Consider the following 10332-nt stretch of genomic DNA (forward strand, 5'->3'; position numbering starts at 1 on the left):
CATAAATTGCAGGCAAAGTGCAAAGTCTAAAGTCTAATTTACTAGCATGACAAAGTTCCTAAGCACAGACTATGGTGGGTCAGCTCAAAGCTCTCATACCCCACATGATCGCTTTAGTTCCTGCTCCAGAAACTTTGCTCATTGACTCACTTTGTCCGCCATTTAAATTTGGACCCATATTACATGCTTCAGATGGGGTTAGAGTTTCGAGTAGGTTGAGGGTTTGAAGTTTGAAATATTAATGTTTTGACTCGCTATCATATGGAATCAAACTGTAATATAAAGTCAAACTTTTAGCCGAGAGATTATAATAAGGTAACACAAAAGTATTACTGTAAAATTACATAAACAATCATCATTTACATTACATTTATTTATCATCGTTTTAGAAAGGCACTTCTATCAATCAATTGGTTAGATTCTCGTTTAGCTCATTTTGCACAAACTATGAGCACCGAACAAGGCTACGGTCAATTTTTTTTTTCCAGATTTACCAGCATGGTAAAGAGAGGCGAAAGAAATGGGGACTCCCTACCTTTGGTGGCCATAATGTCTGAATATGTGTATATTCCTGGATTTCATCCTTTCAGGCAAACCATTTGATACAGCCTGGGCTATTGATCGAGGTTTCATGGTACATAATAAGGCATGTGTGTGTGTGTGTGTGTATGTGTGTGTGTGTGTGTGTGTGTGTGTGTGTGTGTGTGTGTGTGTGTGTGTGTGTGTGTGTGTGTGTGTGTGTGTGAGAGAGGGAGAGAGAAAGATAGAGAGAGACAGAGAGAGAGAGAGAGAGAGGGAGAGATGTGCTGGCACAGAGCTGCTGAGAGGTTTTACAGCCCCTGTATTTACAGCTAGTGAGCAATCCCAGGCTTCAGGTCACATTGTATGTCTCAGAATGTCACCAAATGCTGGTGTGGTATCACCTTCTTATAGGATCTGGCTCCTGTCTCATACACTGGTCCAACTCCAGTCTCCTGGGGAAGGATACACACACACAACACACGCTCAAAAACAGCACTTGCAGTAATCCTCCGTCTAATACTAATCCTCTCTATGCACTACTTACAGTCACACCTCACACTATGACTCCTGATTCACACACACACACACACACACACACACACACACACACACACACACACACACACACACACACAAAGGATATGGATGGTATTTTCTGTCAGTGACAGGGACAGGTTCAAACTAAAGTGCTTCATCTCAGTAAAGTTGAGAGAAGACACATTCCAAGAAGACAAAATCCTCTTTCTAAGTCATAAGTCTGGCTTAGAGGTAAAGTTGTTTAGCAAGTCAGAGTTGCAAAAAGCTCTGAAAAGGGGAGAAAGTTTCTCAGGTAACTGAAAGGTTTAGCTGGAGAAACGTACCGACACAAGTACGAGATAAGAAGTCTGAGGAGAAAAACGGTGGAAAAAATTCACACTGACATCCGCTTAGCCAGAACGCTGACTTTAACAGTCTGTGTCACTGGGTCATGTCTGTGCCACTACCAACTGGGGACACCTGCAGAGCCTGATCTCTCTCTCTCTCTCTCTCTCTCTCTCTCTCTCCCCCCCTCTCTCTCTCACCTTGCTGCAGTCACAATCCCTTCGTCATTAATTAAAAGCCAATAATTCACGCATGTGCTGCCACCTCGACGTGTAAACAGATAAGGATTAGCCGCTTATCCCATTTGAGCCGCGGTGTTCCTCCTCGTGAGCCCGGCATCGCTCGTTTGCAGCCGGGCAGGGCGGGCGGCACGCTGAGCTCTCAGCCGAGCGCGGCGACGGCGGTACCCATACAGGAGCTGAGTCGCCGCCCTCAGCGTGTTATCCAGCGCAGCTCATCGAGCAGACAAAGTCGAGGGGGGCGAGTGAGGGAGTTTGGTGCTGCGCGTGACCGAGCCCAAGCCGGGCGGCTCGCTTCAGCAGACACATGCTAAGTGAGGTGGAGCTCTCTGTTGACGGCTGGCTGCTCTCTGCCTGGAGGGGGGCCTTTGGGGTGTGAGAAAGTTGAAAGCCCTGGGGGGCCCTGTGATGTGTCAAACACATCACAAATATTATATACTGTATATAAAAATATATACACACACTCATACATACATAAATACATACATATGAGCGCACGCAAAAGATACGACATACATTGATACAAATACACAAATAGATTCTGTATGTCATGGAAGTGGGGTGGGCAGACTGGGTGACAAACGATGCCAGAGGGTCACATTGTGCCTTCCTTTCCATAGCTGGAAAAACAGAGCATTAACCTCCCATCTACGGATCACAGCACAAGGGCCCCGCGGAGCGACGGGAGATGTGTCTGCCCACAGCCAAGCGGAAGCCTGCTGAGGCTGCGCGGTGCAGCAGCCGCTCGCCACGCCGCCCCTCGCTGCTGGCTGTTGTCACACACCATCTGCTAATGCCCAGGCGGCGCCGCGCAGCTAGAACCCCCTCCCCCCGCACGCACTTCCAGGAAGTACTTCTCAGGGCGCTCACTCACAAAGCTCAGGCACCCAAACTTGTTCCATGATGAGTGTGCTGGACTGAAACGCTGGCAGGCATAGTCTACTAAGTCTAGCAACTGTCTCAGTCACAGCTGATGTAACAGAGGCGAACTGAGCTAGCATGCTAGTTTCCCATGTAAATCCTCACACCCCTAACCTTAAGAACGCTTCTAACCGCTGAGTTGGAAGCCTGGGCTTTTAGCTCAGTGGTTAAAGCGTTCGACTCCCAAGCCAGTGTGTGTTGAGGGGAGAAAGTTTCTCAGGTAACTGAAAGGTTTAGCTGGAGAAACGTTCGACTCCCAAGCCAGTGTGTGTTGAGGTGTGTGGGTTCGAGGGTTGTGAGTGGCGGACGAATTACGACCTCGGTTACAGTGGTGCCGTGACCCGGATGGGAGTGAGGATTTAGGGATATGAGTGTAACGGAGGCGAACTGAGCTAGCATGCTAGTTGCCCGTGTAAGAGCGGCGGACGAATTACGACCTCGGTTACACTGACAGCATGTTAGCGTTAGCAGGCACATGCTAAACCATGCACCTCAAATGGTGATAGAAACAATGATCTATTCAGAACATTAAGCCTGTCTAATTTCGTTATAATGTTGACACACCTCCTCAACCTGATCACTCCCAATCAATGTCCTACACTATCGCTGAGATTTAACTGTGTATTTTATTGCTGTCACTCCTCGCTAGGCCTGAGACGCAGTAGTAAACAGTAGTTGAAAAGTGAAGCAGAATGTCTGATTCGCCGCCTCTGTGTGCCTCAGTGGGAGGTCTACTGAGGAAGTGCCGTCTGCTCATCTCTCTGAGCCGCGCAGTCTTCATGCCCAAGCCCCCCAAAGCTACCCCTGCCGTTCCCCAGACGATGGTTCTTTTCACTACGCAGCCTGGCAGAGGACTGATCTCCTACACGAACAAGCCTTCTCCTAGAGATAAAGAAATCAGGTTTATATATATATATATATATATACTTGACCATAGATAATGTAAGCTCACATCTCTAGGAAATGAGGAATAACAAATAAGCCTACGGCGCAATCCTGAGATCCATGGCCTTGTTGAAATTTACACTTAACAAATTCCAAAATCATTGTTTTTGGCAAGGACAAGTAAAGGTGCCATCGGCCTGACAAACTCCCAAAGATGAAGTCCAGCAGGAAGTCTGGCTATTGATCAACTGCCGTTGCTCACAGACAGATCACTTCCGAGAAGTTCACCATCCCTTCACAGGTCGTGTCTGATCAATGAAGAAAGACTTTTAATCTGAAGACGGCTTCAGGCCCCCTGCCATCGACAATGGCAAAATGTCCACCTCTTAACTGAGCAATGGTGCTGCTGTCTTGTGATGAGGTCTTAATTTGGACTTTCACTTTCAGCTGACTTCAGATGCAAAGCGGTGCATCACCTCCAGTACATGGTGAACCTAAACCTTATCAGCATTTTGTCAACATTTCACACCCATCACTGCAGTCATATAGATTGTGCTGATCGTATTGTCATGTCACTTGTGTTCCCTGTTAATGAGTTTAGGCAATTTACATTTGGAGTAGTTGTAAGACTTTTCACTTCCCAAATGTTTTCTTCATTATCTATTTTCTTTTTTTCAGCAGAGCAAACTTGTAAGTAATAGATCACCTTACATAATTCCAATAAAAAGATGAACTTACTCAGCAGTTATAGTGTTAGAGCAACCCAAAGCTGAAAACTCTCAGGGAGAAATGTATGATTTGAAAATTATCAGAAGTCCCCCAAGGCGGGTTTATGGTATCTAGGTTTTAGTAATGATGTTCCGCAGCAGCCCTCTGAAAAGAATCGAAGCTCTGAATTAATTACAAGTGGAAAATGGTGTTCAGACTGCCCGTACAATCTGTCCTACTTTAAAATAAACTTAACTTCTAAAGGAAGTATTCCCTTTTAATGTAACAACTGCTGACATATGCAACATCGATGTGCCAATGTCCGTTTGATTACTTTTTTTTTTTTTTGGTTAGCAAATCTTGTACAACAATGAAATGTTAGGCTTATGTTTATTGCAAAGTAGCTTTCTATGGCCTGAACGTATTGTGGCATAATGATAACAACACAATTACATAAAAACCCTCAGAACACATTGTGCCAAAAGACCATCTGCAAAAGACCATCTGATACACTCTAAGCAGAGTAAAGGCCTCTGGGTATCTCTGGTGTCAGGGTAATGAGTGTGTCACTGTAATTGTGGCTCTTTTCTGGACTTCACAGGGACGACAAGGAATGAGACTCCAGCTTCGTCATGTATTCTTCAGATGCATTCAAACATCAGTTGTATTCAAAAGACACAGGAATGAAGTGTGAGAGCTTGTATAATAGTGCTCCAGGGTAAAAAGAAAACAGTGATGAGTGAAAATCATAAATATGTGGAACCTCTTTGCTTTGAACTGCTTTGTGCAGCTCACTTAGCCTAAAGACTTGCCCCCCCCCCCCCCCAACATTTTTGTAAACCTTATTATGCTGTGGATTCTCCTCTATACATGGAATGGCCTCTGTCCACTAGGTTGTCCCCAAAGGGAGTGTGAGGTAGTGGGATCTGAAGGAGAAGAGCTTACAAACGTGGCCCTAACATATGAATAGACAGCTCATCACTGGCACACACACACACACACACACACACACACACACACACACACTGCACAGACCAACATGTTTGTGTGTGGCAGAGAGATATAAATAAACGTTCAAAAGCTCTGTTTCACTCCTCAGGAGAGAAGAAAACATCTCTCCCTCCTGCCAATAGATAATTGATTTGGCTCCAGCAGATTTGCTGTACTTGCTTGGTTAGTTAATTAACTTAGGTTTTAATTTTGTTCCATGAACTACTGCAAAGAGAAGCGCTGCCAGAGAGCCATTCACTTCAGATGTCTCCACGGACTCCCGTAAAAACTCACAAAATATCCCCAAACTGGTACACAGCGGAAATGACTGCTATAGTCGAGTGAATGGTTTGAATGACCCATGGTTTGAATGACCATAGCATGGCATTGCATAACAAGTGCTGCATGTATAGCCTTCTTTTGAACATTGTATTTATTTTGCTCATTTTTGCTATAACAACTCCATGACCATCAACACTGGCCACCTGCTGTTTGGAGAATATGAAAGCAACAGCTTTTGTGGGGGCACATTCACACTCTTCTTTGTTGTTCTTTGTTTGGGCGTAGAAAAAAAACTTCATTTTAAATTTCCCTTTGAAAATGTCTCCTCATAGAGAAGGACGCATTAAATCCTGGCTTCTCACTTGCCAAGTATCTCTGCTGTGGCCCGTGGGGGGTGTTCGCACCGAAGCCGTGCGTTAAGAGTAATCCCTCACAGACAGGTCTCCTTGTTGTGGGTTCACAGCCAATAATCTGCATTAAGCTTGACATTTTTATATCTGGCACTGGTTTACCACAGCCAATCTTTCAGTAGATAAAAAATATCTTCAAGTAGTTTTTCTTCCCAAAACTTCCCCTGATAATTCATTGTAATTTTTGCACACAAAAATGCCTGGCAACAGATATGACATTTACCTTCACAAAAGCAGTTATCGAATGGTTGATTTGTTATATCTAACCAGAATACAAATAAAACAAGCTGTATATTATATTATCTGTAACTAAAACCGGCACTGCATATTATATTATCTCATATTACATTTCATTTTTTGGTTAGAATAATCAACAGTGTTTCATTATAAATCAGACTTCCAATGTGATCATTATCTGCTAATGATCATTAATCTGATACAGAAATGTCTATCCTAATTGCATAGCCTATTAGAGAAAACTATTTTATTCCCATGCAGTAATGATAAGGCTGAGCATAAGGAAAGCAAAACACTCCAATACAGATCAACTAGTATATCACTCTCCCTATGAGTCTAAAATTCCACACATTTAACGTTTTTCTTACAAGGATTTCAGTCCTGCATGAGCTATATTTCTGCTGGCTGTATGAAGCATGCACATACCATATTCTAATCCTTAAACTTCTTAAAGCTAGAGGCAACACTTCTGCGTCTCCTGAGCCAGCTCTTCCCATGCCCTCCTTAATTTCACTCCTGATACCACAGCATCTCTTATTAAAGTCTGGGGAAATCCGTGGGGAAATGTAACTGCCGCCTGTGGTCAAGTCCACGCTTTCATCATCCAGTCATTCTCAACATTGTGCCTCTGTGTGTATGTGTGTATGTGTGTGTGTGTGTGTGTGTGTGTGTGTGTGTGTGTGTGTGTGTGTTTTGTCCTCCACTATTCCTGGCCTCCTACATCAGCTGTATGTGAAGTTAGGGGTTCATCATTGGTTGCCTCGGACCTGTATACCTCAAGGAACTTATGGTTGTGATAATGAGGCTTTGACTGGTCTGTGATTTTTCACAGTTTAGACCAGCACGATTCTTGCTTTTGGTCCTCACATTCGTGCATGCTTGACTATGAGACTATCGATTCTGACCAATTGTTTGACCGATGGCCCAAACACCAGCCATGGTATTCCATGGTTTTTAGCTAAGGGTGATGGACTTCCTTGTTAAATGTTACAAATGTCCACATTATAAACAGTGTGTTTATGTTGAGTCCAGGCCCCCTTTGCACCCGTGAAACAGCACATGACTTGTTTTTGAGAAAGCTCAGCTGTGTCCTGCCTTCTTCAGCTATGGGCTCTGTGTTCTAGCTTGCTTGAAGTCTGCAAACCAGTTTCCTGTTCGTTGACATGGCTGTCGACAAGCACCTGCAGATGAGTGCTTTAGTTGTACCACAACTTAAAAAATACAATGTATGGCAGTCTTAATGTCCGTGGGCGGCTCTAAGGAGCACTGCTGTACCGCTCTGCTCGGCTTCAATTCGTTATAAGAGCGATTTTAGCTTCCACATATTTCCTAAAAACACCACTGTGCAGTGGCTGCACAAAATAAGGAGGGAAGGATTTTCGGTGAGCACACGTTTTGGTACAACTGAAGTACTCATCAGGTGCTTGTTGAGAGTGATGCCAACAAACAAGAAACCCATTGATGGATTGTTTCATTACCAGATCCATGATTTTTTCTTCGTTCACCTTATGGCCTCCTTACACCAAAAAACTTTGACAAGATTTGGGAAATATTCTTGAAAGATTGGTGTCTTTTAACTAATGCCACCCATTCAAGCTTTACTCAAAAGACTACAATCTTTAAAGAATCTTTCCCAAATCTTGTTAAAGTTGTTTGGTGTAAGGAGGCACCTTGTTTTCTTTCCTTGATGCTTCATTTTTTTTAATTGGTCTGTTTTCTCAGGCTGTATATCCTTCACTTTTTTGCAACATCATCTATTTATCCTGCAAAAACTGGTTATCTCAGACTATTTCTTTACCCTGTCAGACATTTGCTAGTAACCATGAATGCTCATGTAACATTAAAAAAAAATCCACTTATATTTCCACACTTAAACTATAGCTACAGTGAACTGCTGTCAGCCTGTGTTTCGGTTGCGTGACACACCTGCAGCTTCCCATAGAGCAATCAGGGCAGCTTTAGGGAAGTTTTAATAAGATTGGCAAACTCGTCTTGGCCTTAGTATTCAGCTATTGCTACTGCTGCTGTTGCCGCTGCTGCAGTGAAGGGATAGTGAGGCATGCTGCTGGTACTGCATACATTTATCAAGGTAGATAAATCATAGATTTAAAAAAAAGTTTCTGCAACACTTGTCCGTCAAGCAATGTTCCATGCTGTATTTGGAGAAGTGCTATATTTGGAGAAGCTTGAGGGAACATGCTGCTGAATTTTAATCAAGACCATGTCTTCCTTAAGTTTGGGAAACAAGACACTAGATTTAGTTCAGCAACCTGAAGTAAGTGACAATGAGAAAACATGTTGTTTCAAAGGGTGACCGTTAAGGTGTTCTGTAAGCTGTGCTGCATTGTGTGATGAGAGAATTTTTTTCACAGCTGTAGCAGCTTTGGGCAGCCGTGGCCTACTGGTTAGCACTTCGGACTTGTAACCGGAGGGTTGCTGGTTCGAACCCCGACCAGTAAGCACAGCTGAAGTGCCCTTGAGCAAGGCACCTAACCCCTCACTGCTCCCCGAGCACCGCTGTTGATGCAAGCAGCTCACTGCGCCGGGATTAGTGTGTGCTTCACCTCACTGTGTGCTGAGTGTGTTTCACTAATTCACGGATTGGGATAAATGCAGAGACCAAATTTCCCTCACGGAATCAAAAGAGTATATATACTTATACATACTAGCAGTGTCATCAAAAAGAAATGTCACACCATGACTAAGTCAATAAATATGCTAGCACTAGCACCTAGCCAGGGGGGTTGGAAGGCCATTGGCAAGCGAGATGATAATGTCTCTTCGCCTTAGTGAAACTGGTCAGGCTGTTTCAAACTTTTAATTGAATTTTGGTCAATGCCAATATTCATACCCCCAACCAAATGGACTCTTGCCAAAACACTGTGAAAATCTGTTGTACGTCAGCACCAGGTTAGGTTTTGGTTGCCCACAATGCAATACTGGTGTGACAGTACACACACAAAAGGACTAAGAAATTATTTCATGACACATATTAAAGAAAAAGGTCGGATCAAGTCTAATGAATGGAAAGGTCAATGAATCATATGCCTATTATGTACAGAGTTGAGTGCATGATGACATTATTAAAACAGACTGATGCATTGAGAAAAAGAGAGTAAAACACACACACACACAGACACACAGCCAATACTGACCTTTACCTTCCAGGTGAACTGGACACACACTTATGCTTTTCACATATCAGGTTCCTAACGGAAAAATAATATCATTGGAACTGAACTGAAATCTGTATGGCAGATAGAAAGTTATAAAAATGTTTGAATTTTTTTACACACATCAGTTCACAACAGCTCAACTTTACTCAACTCAAAGCTCAACTTTAGTTACACTCTTGCCATCTGCTGGTTGAAAAGTGCAATATCAAATTTCTCTAAAGAAAAAGCTGTGTTGTGCTTTTGCCAGTTGTGCTTGTGTAATACATCTATTGCCCGTTTGGATCCCAATTAACAGCATTTTTGCTGCACAATTGGTCATTGGTCAAAAATAAATAAATAAATAAATAAATAAATAAATAAAATACTTGAAGAAAACTTGTTCTGAGTTGCCCTTTTTAAGCACATGGTATATTTAACCACTAAACTTGTTTTGCATTTTTTTTATTGATAATATACAGGTAGAAATCCAATGACAGTACAGGTTTTAAAACATCACAAAACCTTATCACAGAAACAGAACAAACTCCCCCCACCCTCCCCCAACCCATGGCAATACAGGTAGAGTCATCATTAAGTAAAAGTAAGTTCGGTGAGGGTGGAATATTTACTCCAAGCATATCACTAAAAGTGAGACATAAATGTCTCCAAAAGGCAAACACACTGGGACATTCTCAAAACATAGGTGACAATTAGGAGATGGGATGATTTTCATAGCATGACACAGGTACATGCTGTGTATAAATTTAAATGTATTCATTAATTGGTGATCAGGGTTTTTGGATGTATCCTGTACATTATCCCATACTGTGTCCCAGCAAATCTCTATCTCTTAGAGGATAGATCCCTACACCATACACTTTCTACCGATAAAGACATATGAGGTTCAGAGATACATTTATAAAGTTGAGAAATCATCCCTCGTGTATGTCCTTGTACAGCAAATAATTTATGCAGTAGGTGTGTTAGGAGTTGTACTCCCCATGGGACATAGATCTCAATTGCAAATAAAAGAAAAATGATATGCCAGGCAAATCATAGTCAGTAGATCGTTGAAAGCTCGTAGGCCTTACCCATCCATTATTGAAAAGAAAATGGTGTTTT

This window comes from Alosa pseudoharengus, unplaced genomic scaffold (assembly GCF_046254945.1).
Source record: "Alosa pseudoharengus isolate Yale_2024_CS ecotype anadromous, Long Island Sound unplaced genomic scaffold, YU_APseudo_1.1 YU_APseudo_1.1_scf_5, whole genome shotgun sequence".
NCBI lineage: Eukaryota > Metazoa > Chordata > Actinopteri > Clupeiformes > Clupeidae > Alosa > Alosa pseudoharengus.